The 25,723-nt window shown below is 41.5% G+C and overlaps 1 pseudogene; it reads left to right on the top strand.

Moving 5' to 3' along the window:
- Window positions 1-14,785: 14,785 nt before the first annotated feature.
- The window catches only part of LOC129049649 (steroid hormone receptor ERR1-like), a 53,177-nt pseudogene continuing 42,239 nt past the window's right edge, over window positions 14,786-25,723 (top strand).

Below are 25,723 nucleotides of genomic sequence, written 5' to 3'. Positions count from 1 at the left end.
CCAGTAATCCAACACTTTGGGAGGCTGAGGTGGGTGGATCACGAGGTCAGGAGTTCCAGACCAGCCTGGCCAACATGGTGAAACCATGTCTCCACTAAAATACAGGTGGGTGCTTTTAATCCCAGCTACTCAGAAGGCTGAGGCAGGAGAATTGCTTGAATCCAGGAGGTGGAGGTTACAGTGAGCCGAGACTGCACCAATGCACTCCAGCCTGGGCGACAGATTGGGACTCTGTCTCAAAAACAACAACAACAACAAAAAAGAAAATAGACATAACATAAAATTAACTATGTTAAAGTGTATAATTCAGTGATACTTAGTATATTCACAATGTCATCCAACCACCACCTAAACATTTTCATCACTCCACCTCGAAAAATCCCTTTCCCCTTAAGCAAACTGTTCCCATTCCTCCCTACCACCAACACCTGGTAAACTTACCAGGTTACCAGTTTTCTATCTCTGGATTTACCCTGTCTAGATATTTCATATAAATAGAATCATACACTATGCTTCTGGCTTCTTCACTTAGTATAATGTTTTTGAGGTTTGCTCATTTTCTTTCGTTCTTTATTTTTGACATGAAATCTCACTCTGTCACCCAGGCTGGAGTGCAGTGGTGCCATCTCTGCTTACTGCAACCTCCGCCTCCCGGGTTCAAGCGATTCTCCTGCCTCAGCCTCCTGAGTAGCTGGGATTACAGATGTGCACCATCATGCCTGGGTAATTTTGGTATTTTTAGCAGAGATGGAGTTTTACCATGTTGGCCAGGCTGGTCTTGAACTCCTGACCTCAAGTGATCTGCCTGCCTCAGCCTCCCAAAGTGCTGCAATTACAGGCGTGAGCCACCACACCCATCCTGTTCATGTTGTATTAATAGCATGTGTCAGTACGTCATTCCTTTTATGGCTGAATAACATCTGCTGCATGGATAGATCACATTTCGTTTATCCATTCATTCAATGATGGGCATTTGGGTTGTTTCCACCTTTTGGCTTATGTGAATAGTGCTGCTGTGAACATTCATGAACAAATACTTATTTGAGTACCTGGTTTCAATATTTTGGAGTATATACCTAGGAGTGGAATTGCTGGGTCATACGGTAATCCTGATTTACTTCTCTTGTTGAGACAGGGTCTCGCTCTGTCACCCAGGCTGGAGTACAGTGGCATGATCATGGCTCACTGCAGCCTCAAACTCCTGGGCTCAAACTATCCTCTTGGCTCACCCTCCTGAGTAGCTGGGACTATAGGTGTGTGGCACGATGCTGGGGTAATTTTTTTGAGACAAAGTCTCACTTTGTCACCCAGGCTGGAGTGCAGTGGCACGATCACGGCTCACTACAACCTCTGCCTCCCAGGTTTTAGCGAATCTCCTGCCTCAGCCTCCTGAGTAGCTGGGATTACAGGTGCCCGCTACCACGCCCAGCTAATTTTTGTATTTTTAGTAGAGACTGGGTTTCAACCGGTTGGTCAGGCTGGTCTCAAATTCCTGACCTCAAGCAATCCACCCACCATGGCCTCCCAAAGTGCTGGCATTACAGGCATGAGCCACTGTGCCTGGCCAAGTGCCCAGCTAATTTTTAGCCTTTTTTTTTTTTTTTTTTGAGATGGAGTCTCACTCTTTTTGTCCAGTCTGGAGTGCAATGGCGTGATCTCAGCTCACTTCAGCCTCCGCCTCCTGAATTCAAGCGATTCTCCTGTCTCAGGCATGTGCCACCACGCCCGGCTAATTTTTATATATTTTTTAGTAGAGATGGGGTTTCACCATGTTTGCCAGGCTGGTCTCGAACTGCTGACCTCATGATCCATCTGCCTTGGCCTCCCAAAGTGCTGGGATTACAGGTGTGAGCCACCATGCCTGGCCATTTCTAAACTTTTTGTAGAGATAAGGTCTCCCTATGTTGCCCAGGCTGGTCTCAAAATCTTGGCTTCAAGCAATCCTTCTGCCTCTCTGCCTCTGAAAGTGCTGGGATTACAGGCATGAATCACCATGCCCAGTTAAGAGTTCTTTATATATTGTGGATACTGACTCTTACCAGATATGTGATTTGCAAATACTTTCTCCCATTATGTAAGTTGTCTTTTCTCTTCCTTGATAGTGTCTTTGCACAAAAGTGTTTAAGTTTGATGAAGTTCAATTAATCTGTTGTCTTTTGTTGCTCATGTTTTTGGTGTCCTTAGAATCCGCTGCCAAATCCAAAGTTATAAATATTTACCCTTAAGTTTTCTTCTAATAGGTTTATCATATTTAACTCTAATATTTAGGTCATTGATCCATTTTGAGTTAATTTTTGTCTACGGAGTGAGGTAGGGGGTTGAACTTTATTGTTTTGCATGTTGTTATCCAGTTATCTCAGCCCTCTTGGTTGAAGAGACTCTTCCCCATTGAATCATCCTGCTACCTTTGCTGAAAATCACAGCCAGGAGTGGTGTCTCACACCTGTAATCCTAGCATTTTGAGAGGCTGAGGCAGAGGGATTGCCTGAACTCGGGAGTTCAAGACTAGCCGGGGCAGCATGGTGAAACCCCATCTCTACAAAATACAAAAAAAAATTAGCCGGGTGTGGCAGCGTGCACCTGTAGTCCCAGCTACTCGGGAGGCTGAGGCAGGAGAATTGCTTGAACCTGGGAGGTGGAGATTGCAGTGGGCAGAGATTGCACCACTGCACTCCAGCCTGGGCAACACAGCAAGACTCCATCTCAAAAAAAAAAAAAAAAAAAGAAAGAAAGAAAGAAAAAGAAAATCACTTGGCTCTAGATGGAGGAGGGTTTCATCACTTTGAGCTAATAACTTGACTTCTCTTAACCTCAGCTTCCTTACCTGTAAGATAGGTGTTGTGAAGATGAGAAAAGGTTTGTAAGATGAGAAACAGATTTTGTTTTTGTTTTCAGATGGAGTCGTGCTCTGTCGCCCAGGCTGAAGTGCAGTGGCACGATCTCTGCCCACTGCAAACTCTGCCTCCTGGGTTCAAGTGATTATCTTGCCTCAGCTTCCCGAGTAGCTGGGATTACAGGCCCCTGCCACCACACCCAGTTGATTTTGGTATTTTTAGTAAGATGGGGTTTCACCATGTTAGCCTGGCTGGTCTCAAACTCTTAACCTCAGGTGATCTGCCCACCTCGGCCTCCCAAAGTGCTGGGATTACAGGCATGAGCCACCGTGTCCAGCTGAGAAACAGATTAGATGGGAATTTTTCTTCTATCTCTTCCTCCCATCCTTATCTGAACTTCTCTCTGACCCCTGCTAACTCCTAGAGAGAATCAAAGATCTGTTCCAACTCTTGATTAAAACTCCAGGTTCTGCTGACTTGGTCTGCTCTGGTGGCAAAGAGGCTATTGTAAGCGTTATTAGAAGTATGTTTTTATTTTTATTTATTTTTTGAGACAGAGTCTTACTCTGTAGCCCAGGCAGGAGTACAGTGGAATGATCTCAACTCACTGCAACCTCTGCCTCCCGGGTTCAAGTGATTCTCATGCCTCAGTCTCCTGAGTAGCTGGGACTAGAGTTGTGTGCCACCATGCCTGGCTAATTTTTTTGTATTTTTAGTAGAGACAGGGTTTCACCATGTTAGCCAGGCTGGTCTTGAACTCCTGATCCATCCTCCTCGGCTTCCCAAAGTTTTGGGATTACAGGCATGAGCCACCGTGCCCGGCCTACTTGAAGTATGTTTTTTTAGATCTTCAGCTATATCTTCTTACTACGGATTAGAACTTGGCATAAGATCAAAGCTGAATTAATATGATGATATAATCAATTTTTAGGCCTGAACATGCCCCAGGTATCATCTCATCCAACCCTCTCATTTAGAGTTGGGGAAAACTTGTAATTATGGGTTGAGCAATGTGGATTTTCAAGGCCAAATCAATTATTTGCAAACCTTATATTTTTGGAAACGGTACTTCAAGTATAGAAAACTATTAGCTTATGATCCCACCTTTTCCTCACTAACCTAAAATCTCAATTAAAATAAATCCTGTTGTTATGATTCTATTAATCTGAAATTCTATTAACTGTGACTCTAAAACTTTAACCATAGCAAGATAACAAAAAATAATCCCATATATGTATAGGATATTTTGACATTTACTGTTTTACATATTCCTTAATATAACCTTTATGAACTAGAAATGATTTTGTTTCCATTTTATAGATGAAGAAAATTAGGCCCAAAAAGGTTAAATGAATTGACAAAGGTCAAAGAGCAACCCAGTAAGTGACAGTACATCTTTAAGTGTTGCCAGATATTAATGTGCTGACTAAATACTAATACAGTTTTTAATAATAAAAGCATTTAGTTGTCTTATCAGGAGATGATTCATATTATTAAGTCATATAGCTTCCATTAGCCACACATTTTGACAATTCCATTCTTCAACCTTGGTAGTTTATAGAGAATATATTATAAGTCTTCTAAGTAATGTGGCTTAGCATATCAGGATTACAAGGACTTTAACACACGAAAAAGCCAATCCTAAGTGCCAATACTCTTTAAAACAGAAACATGGCTACCAAGAATTTAAGGAAGAATCAACAACAACCCTTCGCAAACTATCCCAAACATTTAAAGAGGAAGGAGCACTTCCAAACTCATTTTATGAGACAAGCATTATCTCATTCCTAAGTTAGGTAAGGGTACTACAAAAAAAGAAAGAAAATTACAGACCAGTATTTTTTTTTCCCATCTTACAATATATTCTGATCATCTTTCCAGGTAATCAAATATCCTGCAACATCATTTTAATGGTTGTTTGGCATCATTAGGGCATGAATTAATTGCCAGGTATATACACAGTGCCATTCATTTCATTAGAAAGAGAAGTGTCTCTATTTTTTTTTAAATTTTATTATTATTATACTTTAAGTTTTAGGGTACATGTGCACAATGTACAGGCTAGTTACATATGTATACATGAGCCATGTTGGTGTGCTGCACCCATTAATTCATCATTTAGCATTAGGTATATCTCCTAATGCTATCCCTCTCCCCTCCCCCCACCCCACAACAGTCCCCAGAGTGTGATGTTCCCCTTCCTGTGTCCATGTGTTCTCATTGTTCAATTCCCATCTATGAGTGAGAACATGCGGTGTTTGGTTTTTTGTCCTTGTGATAGTTTGCTGAGAATGATGGTTTCCAGTTTCATCCATGTCCCTACAAAGGACGTAAACTCATCATTTTTTTATGGCTGCATAGTATTCCATGGTGTCTATGTGCCACATTTTCTTAATCCAGTCTATCATTGTTGGACATTTGGGTTGGTTCCAAGTCTTTGCTATTGTGAATAATGCCGCAATAAACATACGTGTGCATGTGTCTTTATAGCAGCATGATTTATAGTCCTTTGGGTATATACCCAGTAATGGGATGGCTGGGTCAAATGGTATTTCTAGTTCTAGATCCCTGAGGAATCACCACACTGACTTTCACAATGGTTGAACTAGTTTACAGTCCCACCAACAGTATAGAAGTGTTCCTATTTCTCCACATCCTCTCCAGCACCTGTTGTTTCCTGACTTTTGAATGATTGCTATTCTAACTGGTGTGAGACAGTATCTCATTGTGGTTTTGATTTGCATTTCTCTGATGGCCAGTGATGATGAGCATTTTTTTCATGTGTTTTTTGGCTGCATAAATGTCTTCTTTTGAGAAGTGTCTGTTCATATCCTTCACCCACTTTTTGATGGGGTTGTTTGTTTTTTTCTTGTAAATTTGTTGGAGTTCATTGTAGATTCTGGATATCAGCCCTTTGCCCTTTATCAGATGAGTAGGTTGTGAAAATTTTCCCCCATTTTGTAGGTTGCCTGTTCACTCTGATGGTAGTTTCTTTTGCTGTGCAGAAGCTCTTTAGTTTAATTAGATCCCATTTGTCAATTTTGGCTTTTGTTGCCATTGCTTTTGGTGTTTTAGACATGAAGTCCTTGCCCATGCCTATGTCCTGAATGGTAATGCCTAGGTTTTCTTCTAGGGTTTTTATGGTTTTAGGTCTAACATTTAAGTCTTTAATCCATCTTGAATTAATTTTTGTATAAGGTGTAAGGAAGGGATCCAGTTTCAGCTGTCTACATATGGCTATCCAGTTTTCCCAGCACCATTGATTAAATAGGGAATCCTTTCCCCATTGCTTGTTTTTGTCAGGTTCATCAAAGATCAGATGGTTGTAGATATGTGGCATTACTTCTGAGGGCTCTGTTCTGTTCCATTGATCTATATCTCTGTTTTGGTACCAGTACCATGCTGTTTTGGTTACTGTAGCCTTGTAGTATATTTTGAAGTCAGGTAGCGTGATGCCTCCAGCTTTGTTCTTTTGGCTTAGGATTGACTTGGTGATGCGGGCTCTTTTTTGGGTCCATATGAACTTTAAAGTAGTTTTTTCCAATACAGGCCAGTATTTCTAATGAACATGATGCCAACATTCTCAGCAAAATACTAGTGAACTGAATTCAGTTGCACATTAAAAAGATCATACACCACGATGACGTGGAATTTCTCCCTGGGATGCAAGAATTGTTTAACATGCACAAATAAATAAATGTGATTCACCACATTAACAGAATGAAGAATAAAAATCATGCGATCATCTCAAAAGATGTAGAAAAAGGATTTGACAAAATGCAACTCTTTCATGATAAAAATGCTCAATAAATTAAACACAATAAAAGCCATATATGACAAGCCCATGGTAAACATCACACTCAAAGTTGAAAGGCTGAAAGCTTTTCCTCTAAGATTAAGGAAAAGATAAAGTTGCCTACTCTTGCCACTTCTATCTGACATAGTACTAGAGGGGCTAGCCAGAACAATTAAGCAGGAAAAAGAAGTAAAATGCATCCAAATATGGCAGGAAGATAAATTGTCTGTTTGAAGATAATATGATCTTACTTATAGAAAACTCTAAAGATCCCACCAAATATCTGTTAGAACTAATAGACAAATTCAGTATAGTTGCAGGAAACAAAAATCAACAAACATCAGTTGTGTTTCTATACACTAATAATAAACTACCTAAAAAAAATCATTATGGAAAATAGTATGGCGGTTCCTCTGTAAATTGAAAACAGAAGTACCATATGATCTAGCAATATCGCTTCTAGGTATGTATTCAAAGGAAATGAAATCAGTATTTAGAAGAGAGATCTGTACCCCATGTTCATTGCAGGATTACTTATACTAGCTAATATATTGAAACAGCCTAAGTGTCATTGATGAACGAATAAAGAAATTGACATATATGTATGTGTATATAAGTGTGTGTATGTAAATATAAGTAAATATGTGTGTATATATTCTATATATAATGGATTATGATATTGAAATATTATATGTATAATGGAATATTATACATATAATATATTGGAATATTATTCAGCCACAAAAAGGAAGGAAATCCTTCCATTTGTGAAAACGTAGATGAACTTGGAAGACATTATGCTAAGTGAAATAAGCCAGACATTTAAAGACAAATACTACATGATCTCATTTATATGTGAAATCTTTAAAAAGTCGAACTAATTGAAGCAAAGAGTAGAAAGGTGGTTGCCAGGGGCTAGGGGTCGGGGAATGGGGAGGTGTTGGTCAAAGGGCACAAACTTCTAGTTATAAGATTAATAAGTTCTGGGGATCAAATATACAGTATGGTGACTATAGTTAATAATACCGTATTATTTACTTGAAATCTGATGAGAGTACACTTTAATTGTCCTTACTATTACACACTCACACACACTCAAAAATGATAACTGAGTGGTGATGGATATGTTAATTAATTTGATTGTAGTAATCATTACACAAGGTATGCAGACATCACATCATCCCATTGTATACCTTGAATATATAAATGTTTGTCAATTAAATCTTTTAAAATAAAAACCAGTAAAACAGAAATATGAAGATTTTTACTTTTAGTCTACAGAAAAGTAAATATTTACTTTCCCCACATAATTCTGCTTTCTTTTCATATATACCTTACATATATGAATCTTAAAGACCTTTAGCACCATGTTTTGGTATGAAAAAGAATATGGGAAGAAGGATACTACAATTAAAAAAAATGCATTTTTCTTCTCTATGCTGCCTCTTGTCATTCAGTTTCTGTGTAACCTAATTCTTATTCTGATCAGAGAAGAAGGAACTGAAAATCAGGATTTTACTAACACCATCGATATCTCCCCACTCTCCGGCAAATGCACAAACACAGTCCTCTGGTTCCTAACGATGCATTTCACAGATGAGTTTCCCTGGCTGCTCTCCATGCAGATGATGAATAAAGTAGCTTTTGTTTTGAGAGATTTATTTGGAAGACCTCTTCATTAAACGCTATTTGGGGGCAGATGCGTATCTATGGAAGGTGAAGAAAAACATGCTGATAAAATAGCCATCAAGGAAATGTGCCACTGACAAAATCTAACATGGTCTGTCTTCAAAGAACACATTTAAAATACAGAAACACACACACATGCACAGGCACACACGGGAAGGAGAGAGGGAAGAGGGGAGAGAAAAAGACAGAGGAAGGCTGGAAAGAGGAATTAATTTTAAAAAGACCTTTGAAACCACATTTAAAATATATGAAATTCCTAACCAGAGTAATCATCACTTCAAATATGGCTGAGTGTTGAAAAGTCAAACCAAGAGGTCTGCCTGTTTGTTCTGATGGTGGGATGCTGGGGTAGGGAAGAGATGATGATGTTGCAAAAATTACCCAATTCTTTAAGGGGGTCTAGTAATTTTGCTTTTTTTAATCTTACAGCTTGGATGAATGGGTTTATAAAATGAAAAGGAAGAAAGTAGAATTCTGACAGGCAGTGGGAAGGGGCTGACTCTACTCCAACTTCTTATGTTGTCAGGCAGGAACTCACAGCCCACAGGGTCCTCATCAGAACAGTCAAGGGGTGTGTGTGTGTGCATGAGAGAGACAGAGAATGTCGGGGGGAGCTAGCTAAGGGGAGAAACTAGAACTAATGGCTATTCCATTACAGAAACAGAGATACCTCCTGGAAAAATCCTTCCTTCTGTTTTTGAATCCATCACAAATTGGATAAAAAAGGCTATTGAACCTTTAAGAAACAGCAATAGTCTCCTCAGGAAATAAGTGAAAAATGCATCATATTTAGGGACACAAAGAAGGAGTCTTCCAAAACAGACTTCCACAGTGAGAACAGCCACTTGCCTGTGCCCGGGATGGAACAGACTGCAGGGTTATCACATTCAGGAAGGGTATGAACCAGACTGCCTGGGTTTAACCTGGCTTCCTCACTTCCTTTCAGAGTCTCGTGGCCTTAGGACTGTTATCTAACCTTTCCAGGTCTCAGCTCCCTCATCTGTAAAACGTGAACAGTAACAATATCTATGTAACAGGATTTTAAAAATACGTAAAATGCTTAAAACAGTACCTGGAAGTAAGGCTTAAGGATCTGTTAAACAAACAAACCACTCTAATTGTAAACATAGACAGGTTGACTGAGCTGGTTTCTGTTACGGAACAATTTGATTTATTAATAATGTAAATGGCAGCCATGTTTCTCTGGAAGATTTTAAGCTGCCATACAAATGAAATCTCTTGGAAGTAGAGCTGTCTTTATTCATTTTATAAATAGGGAGACTGGGACACAGTAGGGAACACATATGTACGAATCTTCCACAAATTCTGCAGAATGCTTCTCACCTGGCTGCAGGTGCTCAATAAACACTGGTGGACTGAGCTGAATTTCCAGAGGTCCAAGACCCATCTGCCCATGCAACCAAGATAGAAATGTTCTTCTTTATTCTAATTTCACTCATTTTACAGATTCTAATTGCTAAGGAAGAACAGTGATGTATTAGGCATACTGACCATTTTGTTTTTACAATTACTTTTTAAGGATGAGAATTATGTATTGGACACAGAGAGCACTCATCCATCGACTGGTAAGATGTTTGCTTAGAGAATGTCACTGGTCTAACAATGAATGAATGAGGGCTGGAAATCACCAGACACACTGCCACAGCACATTTATTTCTTACAGCCCATTAGGCCTTGGCTCCATTTTAATACAACTCAGATGTCTCTATGTGAGCGTCACAGCTCACCCTGCGGGCAGGGCAACACACTCAAGCAGTCAAAAATCAACCATCATGGAATCTGCAAGTTCAACACTGTTGCAACCACAGTGATATCATAAACTTTAGTATTCCATGTCTCAGAGTTTAACATAAAGAGCTATTTTGCTGAAAGTGCAAACAAAATTTTTTTAACTTTGTAGAAGGTTAGTTTTTTAATTTGGTGAAATCTGACTAAAAGTTACCCCAGCCATGGAGAGTTTTACATTGATATTTACACACAAACTTAGAGTTATCTGGTAGCAATGGCTCTGCCAGAAATTGTCAGCATAAAGTACATGAAATTTTTAATAAGTGACTGGTTTTTGATACCTAAAAAAGCAATTTCATATGGGCCACCTGATAGTTGTGTAACGTAGGACAGATTTCAAAATTCTCTAAACATCAGTTTCCTCACCTGCAAAATGGGACACTCTTAGTACTTTCTTTATGGTGTTATTGTAAAGATTCTAAGAAATACATGAAAAGTTTAGCGTAGTCACTTTGGGTCCATAAGTACTAAGTCATTATTTGTAGTCATAATATTAGCATCTGGTTCTGATGCTAAACTGAAAGTATGTTAATGTGACCATTTTTAAAAGTGCATCAGGAATTAAGGGCCTGGCTCCTCAGAAAGAACCACTCCATGCCCCAACCTGCAGAGGCAGGACACCTCACGATGCCCTTCTTTCTTTTCACTCCCTCTTCAGCATTTACAGTAGTTTCAACAAAGCAGCTGCCAGCTGGAGGGGGGTGCCAGGGCTCAGAGCAAACAAGCATATGCAGCAACTGGCACACACCTGGCTGGAAACTGCCTGTGTGAGATGCTGAGGGTTCTGCTGCCCTCTGGGATGATGTTCAGCTTCTTCAGCAGCAGCACTAGCTGACATATGACAGATTTTGTTTTTTTAAGAAAAAGCAAAATATAACTCATCTAAAGGCTTTCTGAAATCCCCTTTCTGCCCACTATGGCCGACCCTCATTTCTCTATGTGTGTGCGTGGGTTTTGTTTTTAACTTCTTTTTGTATTCCTAGTCAAGAAAGCACTAAATGTTCTGAAACTGTTTCTTAGGTGTTGCTTTTCTCTCCTCAGCTGCACTTGGTGCTAAGGCAGGAGCCATCCCCGGTGCTGGGCACATACCAGGCTCTCAGTAAACAGATGCTGCAAATCCAGTTGTGAAAATGGCTTCCTGTCCTCTGTAATTTTGCATGCCTTTAAGGCTGCAAGCCTTCAAAACAACAATCATGGGCCTTTTCAGCTTCCTGTAAACTCTGTCATGCTGCTGTGAATTCCAAATTCTTAATTTTATGCACACAGAGGGAAAACTTTCCAGAACCAATGAATAGACAACTTTCCCAAAGGTTCTGTTTATCTTTCGTACTGAACAAATATGGTTTTTGGCAACCTATGTCTTCCACTAATTGTACATATTGACAGATAGATATTTATATCCACAGATAGTAACAGAGGACAGGAATCAGTATCCAATATGGATGTGAAGAGGGCTGCCTGGACTGGGAAGGGTGAGGCCTCTGCCTGAGAATGGTTTCCCAACTTTCATCTCATGAATGGCGGTGTCCAGAGCATGACGATCAATCACATCTTCCTAGCACTGTCTAGCACTACCCCTTCACACAAAGCCATCTCTCAGGCAAGGTCTCAGTTACCCTTGTGATATGAGTGAGGGAGGCATTATACCCACTTTACAGAGAGAAACTGAGGCAAATGTGGCTGCAGAGACATATGGGGGCTACTGCTGCTGGCCATGTGGGTATCTGGGTTTTAGGTGGGTGCAGCTGTTAGGACAGGGGCACCTTGTTTCTGTGTGGTTGTTTTTCTGGTTGACCAGACTACAGTATAATAAATATGCCCCAGAGTGCCTCCATTTCTTCAAATGAAAAATGAGAGTAACACAATCTAGAGAATCAAACCATCTTAAACTCTACCCTTTCTTTCTTTCCTTTTTTTTTTTCTTGAGATGGAGTCTTGCTCTGTTGCCCAGGCTGGAGTGCAGTGGCATGCTCTCGGCTCACTGCAACCTCCACCTCCTGGGTTCAAATGATTCTCCTGCCTCAGTCTCCTGAGTAGCTGGTATTACAGGCACACGCCACCATGCCTGGCTAATTTTCGTATTTTTAGTAGAGACGGGGTTTCACCATGTTGATCAGGCTGCTCTTGAACTCTTGACCTTGTGATCCACCTGCCTAGGCCTCCCAAAGTGCTGGGATTACAGGCCCGAGCCACCGCACCTGGCCTACGCTTTCTTTCTATAGGCCCTATGTTCTGACAAAGCAAAAGCAGGCAAAACTAAAGGCAGAAAACAACAATAACAACAAACAAACAAACAAACAAAACACAAGATAGGATGAGTAATTGATACAAATGTGAGGGCATTATTTTTTAAAGCTATTTTATTTTTAAGTAGATTTGCAGAGATGCGTAAAGTCTTAATTGCATCATTAATAAGTGACAGCATTGCCATGGTGATTACTTATTTTCAGAAAAGAAATAACCATAGAGAAATCATTAATAATTCAACAAGATACAAGGCACTGGTCAGGGACTCTCAGGCTCACACATCCCTCCACATGCAGTATAAAGCATGTTCTAATGGACAAAGAAAAATCCTGGTTTTGGGGGAAAATAACTTGGTCCTTCTGCTAAACCCAGAGAATAGGCATTACAACCTCGTAACAGTCTGGGCACAGTGGCTCATGCCTATAATCCCAGCGCTTTGGGAGGCTGAGGCAGGCAGATCACCTGAGGTCAAGAGGTCAAGACCAGCCTGGCCAACACGGTGAACTCCCATCTCTACTAAAAATACAAAAATTAGTTGGGCATGGTGGTGTGCACCTGTAATCCCAGCTAGCTGGTGTGGTGGTGGGCGCCTGTAATCCCAGCTACTTGGGAGGCTGAGGCAGGAGAATTGCTTAAACCCAGGAGGCAGAGGTTGCAGTGAGCCGAGATCGCACCACTGCACTCCAGCCTGGGTGACAGAGCAAGACTCCATCTAAAAAAAAAAAAAAAAGAAAAAGAAAAAGATAGGCAAAGTCATTGGTAAAATGTAAGAGCAGTGAAAAACATGTTTTGAAACATTTATTTACACCTTTAAGTACATACAGCAACTCCTAGCAAGGCAAGAAGAAGTTTATACACAAGCCCTAATATACTCATTTAAATACATGTAAAGCATTTATTTAATACACTAACATGGACATTTATAGCTATAATAGTTAAGGCAATGTTTTCTTTTTTTAACGGAGTTTCGCTTTTGTTGCCCAGGCTGGAGTGCAATGGCACAATCTCGGCTCACTGCAACCTCCGCCTCCCAGGTTCAAGCGATTCTCCTGCCTCAGCCTCGGGCATATGCCACCACACCCGGCTAATTTTTGTATTTTTCAGTAGAGACAGGGTTTCTCCATGTTGGCCAGGCTGATCTTGAATTCTTGACCTCAGGTGATCCGCCCACCTCAGCCTCTCAAAGTGCTGGGATTACAGGCATGAGCCACCGCGCCCGGCTTAAGGCAATGTTTTCTATATGTCAGGTACTGTGCTAAGAATTTTGTGTGTACTGAAACTCACTAATCTTCACAAAACCTTATCCTCCACATAAGCATTAATATTATTCCCATTTTAAAAATGAGAAAACAGGCCAGAGAAATATCATAAGGCAGTGGAGTTGGGACGTGAATTCAGGCAGTCTGGCTCTAGAGCTCATGTCTTGCCACTATTTTCTTTTTGCTTAGTTGTCTTTTTATTGGAAAATAACTTTCTAATACAAACTGAAAAGGTACTAATTCCACCTTCCAGCCCCCACCCCATGAATTCAGGCTTTTTCATGGCCAGTCACACATGGAGCGAGACACAAGCTGGGTACCGTGAAGAGGAGTTTGGTTGAGCATAACCTCAGCGCAGCCCAGAGTTCACTCCCTGCCCAGTGAGAAGGAGTCGCTGTCTGAGCTGCTATGGGGGTGGTTAGGGAGCAGTGGCTGGGGGCCCTGGCTGATAACTCCCTTTTGGACACCAGCACCAAACAGGTGCTGAGGAAGAAGGTATTGGGGCAGACCCAAGAGGACTTAACTATTATTCATTATTATCCAAATGAAATGGAAGTATTATCATATTTCAGGAAACATTAAGATTAATATTTGCAAGAGAACACAATAAAAGATACAACGGCAATCTAATTACTTTTTGGTCCAAAGCTACTGTTAGATATTGGTATATCCTACTTTCTGCCACCGCGCCCTGTCACTTAGTTCTTGAAATTGTGTAATGCGGCGGCAGGGAGGCAGGCGGGGCAGGCTGCAGGCGGGGTCCGGCTCTGGGGCCAGTCTGGGCCACGGTCGGGACCCAGTCGAGGGCAGGACTGGTCAGGGTTCAGGCGGGATCCGGCGTCCGAGTCCTGGTGGGCCGGCCTGGGGCAGGATCTGGCTCTGGCTGCGGGTCCTGTCCCGGGTCAGGGTTGGGCCTCCGATCCAGCCCGCCCCTGGGCAGGGTTCAATCCCGCCCTTGCCGAAGTCCGTGGGGCTGGCCTTGGTGGAAGACGCGGAGGGCTCTGTGTCAGGGAAGGGGCTCTGAAGACCACGTGGGGGCGCTCGAAGGGGCCTGGGGCCACCCTCCTCTCTGGGTCAAAGGTCATCGCAACGGCGGGGAGAACTTCCTTTTCCTTGGCTCCCCCCACTCACTTCCTGATAACCCGGTAGCGTCTCCCGCTGGCGTCGGGGCTGGGGGGAGGCGTAGCAACTTTAGGCAACTTCCCAAAGATGTGCGCCGGTTCGGGGCGGGGCGCGGCACCCCCGAGGTGGCGGTCTCTGCGACAGCGGAAGTGTAAGAGTGGACCTGCAGGCCGGTCGCGAGGAGGTGGAGCGGGCGGCCCCCGCCGTGTGCCTGGGATCGGCATGCTGTGGCAGGAGGGCAGCCGCGTGTCAGGTGACCAGCGCCATGTCCAGCCAGGTTTTGGGCGTTGAGCCTCTGTACGTCATGGCAGAGCCGGCCAGGCCTGACAGTCCAGAGGGTTCCTCGGAGACGGAGACCCGAGCCTCCTGTGACCCTGGCCCCTGGTCCAGCTCCCATCCACTGCCTCCCAGGCCACAAGGAAGAGGAGGATGGGGAGGGGGCTGGGCCTGGCGAGCAGGGCGGTGGGAAGCTGGTGCTCAGCTCCCTGCCCAAGCGCCTCTGCCTGGTCTGTGGGGATGTGGCCTCCGGCTACCACAACGGTGTGTCATCCTGTGAGGACTGCAAAGCCTTCTTCAAGAGGACCATCCAGGGAAGCATCAAGTACAGCTGTCCGGCCTCCAACGAGTGTGAGATCACCAGCGGAGACGCAAGGCCTGTCAGGCCTGCCGCTTCACCAAGAGCCTGCGGGAGTGCGCCTGGACCGCGCCCCGGGTGCGCGGCAGAAATACAAGCGGTGCCAGAGGTGGACCCGCTGCCCTTCCCGTGCCCCTTCCCTGCTGGGCCCCTGGCAGTCGCTGGAGGCCCCCGGAAGACAGGCCCAGTGAATGCACTGGTGTCTCATCTGCTGGTGGTTGAGCCTGAGAAGCTCTATGCCATGCCCGACCTCGTGGGCCCTGATGGGCACCTTCCATCCGTGGCTACCCTCTGTGACCTCTTTGACTGAGAGATCGTGGTCACCATCAGCTGGGCCAAGAGCATCCCAGGCTTCTCATCGCTGTCGCTGTCTGACCAGATGTCAGTACTGCAGAGCGTGTGGATGGAGGTGCTGGTGCCGGGCGTGGCCCAGCGCTCACTGCCACTGCAGGATGAGCTGGCCTTCGCTGAGGACTGAGTCCTGGATGAAGAGGGGGCACAGGCAGCTGGCCTAGGGGAACGGGGGTTTACCCTGCTGCAACTGGTGCGGCGGCTGCAGGCCCTGCGGCTGGAGCGAGGGGAGTACGTTCTACTGAAGGCCCTGGCCCTTGCCGATTCAGACTCTGTGCACATCGAAGATGCCGAGGCTGTGGAGCAGCTGCCAGAAGCTCCGCACGAGGCCCTGCTGGAGTACGAAGCTGGCTGGGCTGGCACCGGAGGGGGTACTGAGCGGCGGCGACCAGGCAGGCTGCTGCTCACGCTACCGCTCCTCCGCCAGACAGCGGGCAAAGTGCTGGCCCATTTCTATGGGGTGAAGCTGGAGGGCAAGGTGCCCATGCACAAGCTGTTCTTGGAGATGCTCGAGGCCATGATGGACTGAGGCAAGGGGTGGGACTGGTGGGGGTTCTGGCAGGACCTGCCTAGCATGGGGTCAGCCCCAAGGGCTGGGGTGGATTTAGGGTCTGGGCAGTGCCACAGCCTGCTGGCAGGGCCAGGGCAATGCCATCAGCCCCTGGGAGCAGGCCCCATACCCTCCCCTCCCTCCTCCTAGGGGGTTTCAGAAGCTGGGAACGTGTGTCCAGGCTCTGGGCACAGTGCTGCCCCTTGCAAGCCATAGCGTGCCCCCAGAGTGTAGGGGGCCTTGCGGAAGCCATAGGGGGCTGCAGGGGATGTGTGGGAGGCAGAAGCCTATCTCAGGGAGGGAAGGAGATGCAGGCCACAGTCTCCCAGTGGGTGATGCTTTTGCTGCTGCTTAATCCTACCCCCTCTTCAGAGCAGAGTGGGACTTGGAGAGCAAAGGCCCATGCCCCCTTTGCTCCTCCTCTCATCATTTGCATTGGGCATTAGTGCCCCCCCTTGAAGCAATAACTCCAAGCAGGCTCCAGCTCCTGGACCCCTGGGGTGGCCAGGGCTTCCCCATCAGCTCCCACCCAGCCTCCTCGGGGGTAGGAGAGCACTGCCTCTATGCCCTGCAGAGCAGTAACACTATATTTTTGGGTTTGGCCAGGGAGGTGCAGGGATATGGGGCAGCCAGAGCCCAGAGCCCTTGGCTGTACAGAGACTCTATTTTAATGTATATTTGCAGCAAAGAGAAACCGCTTTTGGTTTTGAACCTTTAATGAGAAAAAATATATATACTATCAAGCTCAAAAAAGAAAAAACTGTGGAATGCATGATTGACAATATATTTTTTGTTTTTATTTTTTCAAGTAATACCAGTATTGTTTAACTATAGCCAGCACTGACTAAAATTTTTATATTTTCAGAGTTGAAGTCGGTGAAGACATTCATGATTTAAACACCAGATCCTGAAAGGCATTAAATCTACTTTGAAATGAATCTGCAATCAGTATTTCAAAGCTTTTCTGGTAATTTTAGTGATCTTATTTGACTAGACTTTTTCAGAAGTGCTAAATAAGGAATTTTAACAGGTTTTTATTAATGCACAGATAAATAGAAGTATAGTGAGGTCTTTAGCCATTTTATTAAAATAGCTTAAAAGTTTGTAAAAAAAATGAATCTTTGTAATTACTTAATATGTTAGTTAAGAACCCATCAAGCTTATATTTGTTGGACTTACAACTTATTTTAAATGCATTTATGTTTTTTGACACTATTCAGTGGGAATGTGTAAGCTAGCTAATTCTTGTTTTCTGATTTAAAGCACTTTTAAATCTTATCCTGCTCCCTAAAAACAAAAGGTTTTGATCACAAGGGGAAATGTAAGAATGTTAACCCTGTTTTTCAGAAGGGCTACTGTTAATTGCACATAAACATGAAATGTGTTTTCCCACTGTCTCACGGAATGCAATATTTCATGGGAGAAACCTGACCAAAATTAGCAATATCGACAACTCTAACAGATTCCAGACAAAATTCAAACTTAATAGTGGTAAAGAAACAGGTTGTTCACTTGTCGTGGTGCAACAATTCTTAAGACTTCTGTTTGAAATTGCTCAATGACTAGAAAAAGACGTAGTAGTTTACCAAAATTGTTCTTCCACCATATGAAAGTAAACAATTCATGCCTTTATAGGGTCAGGCCCACAGTGAATAGGTATGGCGGTTCACAGAATTTTAAAAATAGAGTTAAAGGGAAGTGGTGTACATTCTGGGGGCATTAGGGTAGGGAGATGAATCAAAAAATGCCCTTAGTAATACTTTATATTTAATACTGCAAAAGCTTTACAAATAGAAACCATGTAATTACCTACCTTAGTTCTTTTGTCATAAAAACAATCACTTGGTTGGTTGGATTGTAGCTATTACTTATACAGCAACACTTCTTCAATTAGCAGTCTAGACATTTTATAAACAGAAATCTTGGACCAACTGAAAATATTTCTGACTGTATTAATATTTTAGTGCTATAAAATACTATGTGAATCTCTTAAAAATCTGACATTTTACAGTCTGTATTAGACACACTGTTTTTATAGTGTTTTACTTCTGCCTTAAGATTTAGGTTTTTTAAGTGTATTTTTGCCCTGAATTAAGTGTTAATTTGGTAGAAACTCTGCTTTTAAAAATCATCATTTACTGGGTTCTAATAAATTAAAAATTAAACTTGAAAAAAGAAAGAATAACACTATTTCTCAGGTGGAGAAACATTCCATCTTTCCAAGATGTCCTTCCTTAGTGTTCTGACAGTATAATAGTTGAATATTTTAATATTCCAGCCTGTCATTGGCCTGGATCCTGCTTACGAATGTGGTGGTTGGGACTGTAACATCCCCCAAAACTGGGAAGGCGTCGAGAGACCAAAGAATAATTTGGGCAAGTCCAACTTGATGAATATATGAGTTTACTAGGACTTACATACTGGACATTCCTGAGCAGCTCTAGAGTCACCCTGCCTCCCATCTCTAAGCTGCCTTTCAGCTAATGTTCTGACTGTTTGCTTACTCTGTGTGCACGATGACAGTGTTTTCTTTGACATGTTCTCAGGTATGCCCTGGGATGTTTGGGTTCTCAGGGATCCCTGCTCCTCAGCTGGGCACCAGGGCCTTGGCTCCCTGCCCAGCCTTCAGGATCCAAGCAACACACATACACTCTTAAGTAACCTGGTGGGGGACACATCACACTACAGTTGTCAATATTGCTAGTTTTGGTCAGGTTTCCCCCATGAAGTGTTGCATTCTGTGAGACAGTGGGAGGTAAGTACTACCAATTACCGAATCCAGAGGTTCAGATTAGCTACTAATTTGGGTTAGAACATTAATAATCAACTACCATTTACAGTGTATCTCTATGCTATTACATAAAAAAGATATACTGGTTCCTGCCCTTAGGCAGCTTACTGCCTAGAAGAGGAGATAGCATTTATAAAAAAAACTTACTGAAGTGACTTAGTGGTTGTTCAGTAGATGGGAAGAACATTCAAGGAATATATTTAACAGACTTGTAGTGTTTTCTTTGGGTAAGAAATTTGCCATTTTAAGTCTAAAAGAGAAATAAGAGTGTCCTCTTGCTTGACATTAAATTTGGTTTACTAGTAAAATCAATGAAGAAACTCAATACAAATTGTCTCCAGCATATAAGTGATGAACATTTCTAAAGAATAGAAGTTAGTTTTTTGGATCTTGTAGAAATAATGTTGTGTATGGACTTGGGAGGCTGAGACAACAGGATGGCTTGTGACTAGGAGTTCAAGACCAGCCTGAGCAACATAGTGAGCCCCTTTCTCTAAAAAGTAGAAAAAAATTATCCAGGCATGGTGGTACATGCCTGTAATCCTAGCAACTTGGGAGGTTGAGGTGGCAGGATCACTGGAGCCCAGAATTTGAGGCTGCAGTGAGCCATGATTATGCCATAACACTCCATCCTAAGCAACAGAGTGAGATTCCAACTCAAAGGCGGGGGAAAAAAAGAATGTTGTATATGATAGATAAGTTCCTAGGCTGGCCTCCAAGGGCTCATTTAATCTTTCTACCAGTTACTTATACAAACTTTTGATTTTCCCCCTATTTAATATACCATTAGGGGCTGTATCTCATTCACGTAGCACCTACTCATGTGGCTTACAGATCATAGGAACTAGTTATCTTAAATCTTAAATTCTTTTTTTGAACAAATTGTACTATAAAATATACATCTATAGAGGAAAGAAGTTAATTCAGTGTTTGTTCATTTCAACTGAAAGTGAAGCTGAAAGAACAACCCCCTTCTTGTTACGAAGGGAATGCGAAAACTGCATTCTCTTGTGTATGATAAAAAGGAAGTAAGTGCAAAATGCATAGGGACAATGACTCACCTCTCCCCAGCTCAAATGGTTAAGCATGCATCGGAAAGGAGTTTGTTGGCTGGGCGCAGTGGTTCATGCCTGTATTCCCAGCACTTTGGGAGGCTGAGGTAGGTGGATTACCTGAGGTCAGGAGTTCAAGACCAGCTTGACCAACATGGTGAAACCCCGTCTCTATTAAAAATACAAAAATTCGCTGTGCATAGTGGCGGGCGCCTGTAGCCTCCCAGCTACTTGAGAGGCTGAGGCAGGAGAATCACTTGAACCCGGGAAGCGGAGGTTGCAGTGAGCCAAAATTGCACCATTACACTCCAGCCTGGGCAACCAGCAAAACTCCGTCCCGCCCCACAAAAAAAAAAAAAAAAAGAAAGAAATTTGTTGTTGTCAGGGCAGCTGCTGTTGTTCAGCCAAAAGAGATGCTTGAAGATTCTTGAGATTCTTGAAGGAGCCAGCTTACTTTTTAAAATAAAAAAATCTTATTTCTAAAACTGAAGTTAGTTGGCAAGGAAGCACTGAAGTTTTATGTATTCTATCAAACAGTATCAAATGATTATACTCTAGTATTTCCTCTAGTGAGGAAAATAGCACACAAGTTTATGTAATAATTTACTCTAATGAAGGTACTGTTTGAATATGCTACACTTGCATGAGTCTAAAGAATGGTTTTTGTTCCCAATTAAGTACAAGAATAGCAAAATGTGGAAATGTAAATTTAGCAATTGTTCACTGTTGTTTTCTCACCACATCAAATAATGCTGGAAATATAGTTGGCATTCAGTAATTGTTTTTAATTGACTGATTGAGTGAGTTATTCTGTTCCATGATTCCCATGTCTTGTTCCACACTAAGTTCTTACCACTGCTACAGAGGATATAGTCATAGGCCCTACTGGTTATCCTAGAGTCGACAGGCAGTATAGCTTAATAGAAAGAGTGTTGGTGTTGTGTAGAACTGGATTCAAATTCAGGTTCTGCCACACTAACCTTTCCCCACCTATAAAATGAGGGCTAGTACATACATCTCAAGGATTAAATGAGGTAATCTGAGAAAGTGTCAGGCATAGTGCTTGGAACATAGTATATATTTAATAAATGCTTGAGGTGCCTGGAACATAGTACATATTTAATAAATGCTTGCAACTATTAGCAAGTGTAAAAATATAGTGATGATCCTAATGATGGTGGAAAAGGCGTAGATCAGTCAGTGACCACCAAGTAAAAGATAACTGAGACAATTAAGTTTTTTTAGTGGTGTGATTGCTCTGTAAATGTGGCTAGTTAAGGCTAACAACTGATTGTTTCCCAGTATCAGATGATCTAGGCCAAAATACTTAAAATCTAGCAGTCAGTGTGTGGTTAGACACATTTCTGCACATGAAGGCTCAGAAACAGATTCAGAAAAGCAAAAGAGATAAAATAAGGCTTACACAGTTAGAAGAGTAAATGAGCTATTTGTTGATATGCTTTAGTGGGCTTGGCAAGAGTGAGTAAAGAGGTAAGCTGGAGGATAGATCATATGAATCTATGCCTCTAACCCAGAAATGGTGTTCCTAGGAATTTGTTCTAAGGACATATTACAGATAGGCACAAAAGTGTAACTACAAGGTTATTTGTCATTATAGTATTTAAAAGAGAAAATATAAATGATCAAAATATTCAACAGTTGGGGATTGTGAGATATATATATATATATAAAATGGGATACTGATGCAAGCATTCAGTGAAAAAAGTATATTACCAAACCATACAATCCTCATTTATTTAATTTAATTTAATTAATTAATTAATTTATTTATTTATTTATTTATTTATTTTTTGAGACAGAATCTTGCTCTGTCGCCTAGGTTGGAGTGCAGTGGCATGATCTTGGCTCACTGCAAGCTCCGCCTCCTGGGTTCACGCCATTCTCCTGCCTCAGCCTCCCGAGTAGCTGGGACTACAGGCCCCCGCCACAACACCCAGCTAATTTTTTGTATTTTTAGTAGAGACGAGGTTTCACTGTGTTAGCCAGGATGGTCTCGATCTCCTGACCTTGTGATCCACCTGCCTCGGCCTCCCAAAGTGCTGGGATTACAGGCGTGAGCCACCATGCCCGGCCGATCCTCATTTATTTTAAAAAGTGAGATCACACAGAAAAAAATAAGAAAGATCAAAAATGTTGGTAAAAATAACTAAAGAATAAAAATATAGGGAAAAAGGTAGCCAAGGGATAGATATTGTTATTCATTTTCTTTTTACAACTTTATTAAGGTATAATTTGTGTGCAACAAACTGCACATATTTAAAGTATATAACTTGACTAGTTTTGACAAATATATACACCCATGATACTGCCAGTTATAATTTTGAACATTTTCATGACCCTCCAAAGTTTTCTTGTGTCCATTTGCAATACACACACACACACACACACACACACACACACACACACAGTATGCAGGCAACCATTGATCTACTGTTACAGTAAATTAGTTTGTATCTTTTAGAATTGCATGTAACTGAAATCACACAGTATGTACTACTCCTTTGCATCTGGCTTCTTTCACTCAGCATAATGATTTGAGATTCATCCATGCTGTTACATGTACTAGTAACACATTTTATTACTGAGTAGTATACAATTGTATGAATGTATCACATTTTTGTACTTATTCACCTGTTAGTGGACATTTGGGTTGTTTCCCAGATTACAACCCACATTTGGCTATTACAAAGAAAGCTGCCATTAACTTTTGTGTACAAATCTTTGTGTGGGCATGTATTATCTCTTGAGTGAGTATCCAGGAATGAAATGCCTATGTTGAATAATAGATATATTTTTAACTTTTTAAGAAGCCATCAAACGGTTTTCCAAGGTGATTGTACCATTTTACATTCCCAGCAGCAGTAACTGGTGGGAATATGGCTCATTCTCCAAAGATGATCTGAAGTTTCAAAAGTAAATAAGTTATTGAAACATGTAATATGATGGTGGTAATTAGCCAACATGATAATATGTTACTCATAGGGTTGGTTGTGAGGATGACATGCACTAATGCATAAAAAGCATTTAAGCACAGAGGAAGTACTCAGTATTCATTAGCAGTTTTATCGTCATTCTGTTAATTTAACTTTTTTGGTTGTTAACAGTAGTACATTAGTGACTAATTTTGATAGACTAAAAATAAAGATAAACAGGCTAGACTTTAAAAACCAGAGTCACATATTGTACAACAAACATTCACATTCATAAAAATACCCTGAAACAAAATACAAATTTATTTTTTTCTTTCCAGTAGAGGGGGGCAGTGATTACCTGGCATTGTTGTAAAACAAAAGTTAAGCTTGCCATTATTGTAGTTACAATTTTTAATATAATTTTTGCAGTTATCTCTTAGTAACTTTTTATTATATACTATTTAATTATGAGTGTCAAGGTCTGAAAAATACATGATCAATTCAGGATTGGTTATAACTTTTTTAAGAAAGATATTTACATTGAGTTGTTCTTACTTAAAATGTCTTTGTTATACAGACACATCACCTTCACTTTGGGATGTGGAATTTGCTAAGCAGTTAGCCACAGTCAATGAACAACCCCTTCAGAATGGGTTTGAAGAGCTGATCCCGTGGACAAAAGAGGGGAAACTGTGGGAGTCCCCAGTTAACAATGAAGCAGGTAAGTGTTAATTTCAGGGGGTTATAAAATTTATTGATTGAAATTATTTCTGCCAGATATTCAGTTTCAGAGTGTAGATACTTACATGAATTTCAAAACACTTTGTAGATATCTTCATGGTGTCCTAAAAGAAATCTGACAAGATTTTTTTAAAAGATGTTAGAATTTCACTTATTTTTAGATGCTTGATAAGGAAAATGAAGAAGTAAAACTATATGGCAAAAATGCGTCATGAATTTCTATGACATAAAAGGACTGAGAACTGCAAATGATTGCAGTTTTCTAATCGCTCAACAGGATATTACTTGGTGAATCTTCTATATATTAAATAAGGGGTGTGAGATTATACTTCAATTTTGGAGAACATTACAACTCCTAAAGTCTCATGCTGGTGTCCTTTAGTCATAAAACCATTGCATTAATGAGGTGCAGGGAACTTGTATGAGCCACTCAAAGCAAAAACATTAGTAGGCTTTGGAAATCTTTGCCAGCATAATATAGATGCTTTGAACTGGCAACAGAATATCATCTACTTCACTGGGTAGTTGTTGGAGATGTTACCTCTTCCTAAATCAAAAGGAAAACAGTATTACTATGCTATTTATTTTTTATGATACCCATGTTGTCATCAGTTAAACATTTTAATTTAATTTATAGAAGTATTTTGAATTATAAAAGATTGATTTACTTTTAGGGTAAGATTAGCTAGAAGTTGGAAAAGCCTGAATAAGTCTTAGGAAAATGTAGTCCATATTTTAACCTTCATAATGTTGTGGTTTCATTGTAAGATCTTAATTTTTGATAATCTTTAATTTGTTGGATTAATAGGTGGAACAGAAGCTTAAATATCAGAAATATTTAGTCTTATATGTAAATAATATAATTAATATAAAGTGTTGCTTTTTATAGGAAAACTTTAGAAACTTACAGATTCTTTTAGCAAATTCTTAATGTTTTGTATATTCATATTTTTGTTTTTGTTTTTTGAGAGGGATTCTCTCTCTGTCGCCCAGGCTGGAGTGCAGTGGCGCGATCTCGGCTCACTGCAATCTCTACCTCCCGGGTTAAGCAATTCTCATCCCCCAGCCGTGTAGCTGGGATCACAGGCGTGCGTCACCACACCCAGCTAATTTTTGTATTTTTAGTAGAGACGGGGTTTCGCAGTGTTGGCCAGGCTGCTCTCAAATTCCTGACCTCAGGTAATCCGCCTGCCTTGGCCTCCCAAAGTGCTGGGATTACAGGCGTGAACCACCATACCCGGCCTGTATATTCATATTGTACCTGCAATAACACAGCATACCGTGTTTCATGTATTACATAACGTATGTATTGCTTAAAGATGGTTCTGTGTTCTGGAAGGTATCAGGGTAAGGTAAAAAGATCAATGCCTTTTTAAGTTGTACCAACCTGAGTACCAGCTCTTTCCATTATTGGCCATTTGCCTTTGAGGAAATTATTTAAGCACCTGGGCCTTAGTTTCCTCTTCTGTAAAATAATATCTGATATTAAGGAAAGATTTGGTCTACTCTTACAACATGTTTGGATTTCATTATTTGAAGAAACTTGGATGTTCCAAGTCCTCATGGTTAAAAACCTGATTTGAAAACCCAGTATTAGGCCGGGCATGGTGGCTCATGCCTGTAATCCTAGTTACTTGGGAGGCTGAGGCAGGAGAATCACTTGAACCCAGGAGGCAGAGGTTGCAGCCAAGATTGTGCCACTGCACTCCAGCCAGGGCGACAGAGTGAAACTCCATCTCAAGAAAAAAATAAATAAATAAATAAAAAAGGAAGAAAGAAAAAGAAACAGTATTGAGGTATAAGAATGTGACTTTACTCAGGAGAGTCAGTGAAGCATAGTGGTTAGAAGTTCAAGATCCTGAGTGAGTTACAGAATTGATCTCTCCAAGCCTCACTTCCTTCATCTCTAAAATGA

This window comes from Pongo abelii, chromosome 14, assembly GCF_028885655.2.
Source record: "Pongo abelii isolate AG06213 chromosome 14, NHGRI_mPonAbe1-v2.0_pri, whole genome shotgun sequence".
Taxonomy (NCBI): Eukaryota; Metazoa; Chordata; class Mammalia; order Primates; family Hominidae; genus Pongo; species Pongo abelii.
Note: the sequence above shows the minus strand (reverse complement) of the source record. Positions and strands in the feature narration are given on the sequence as shown.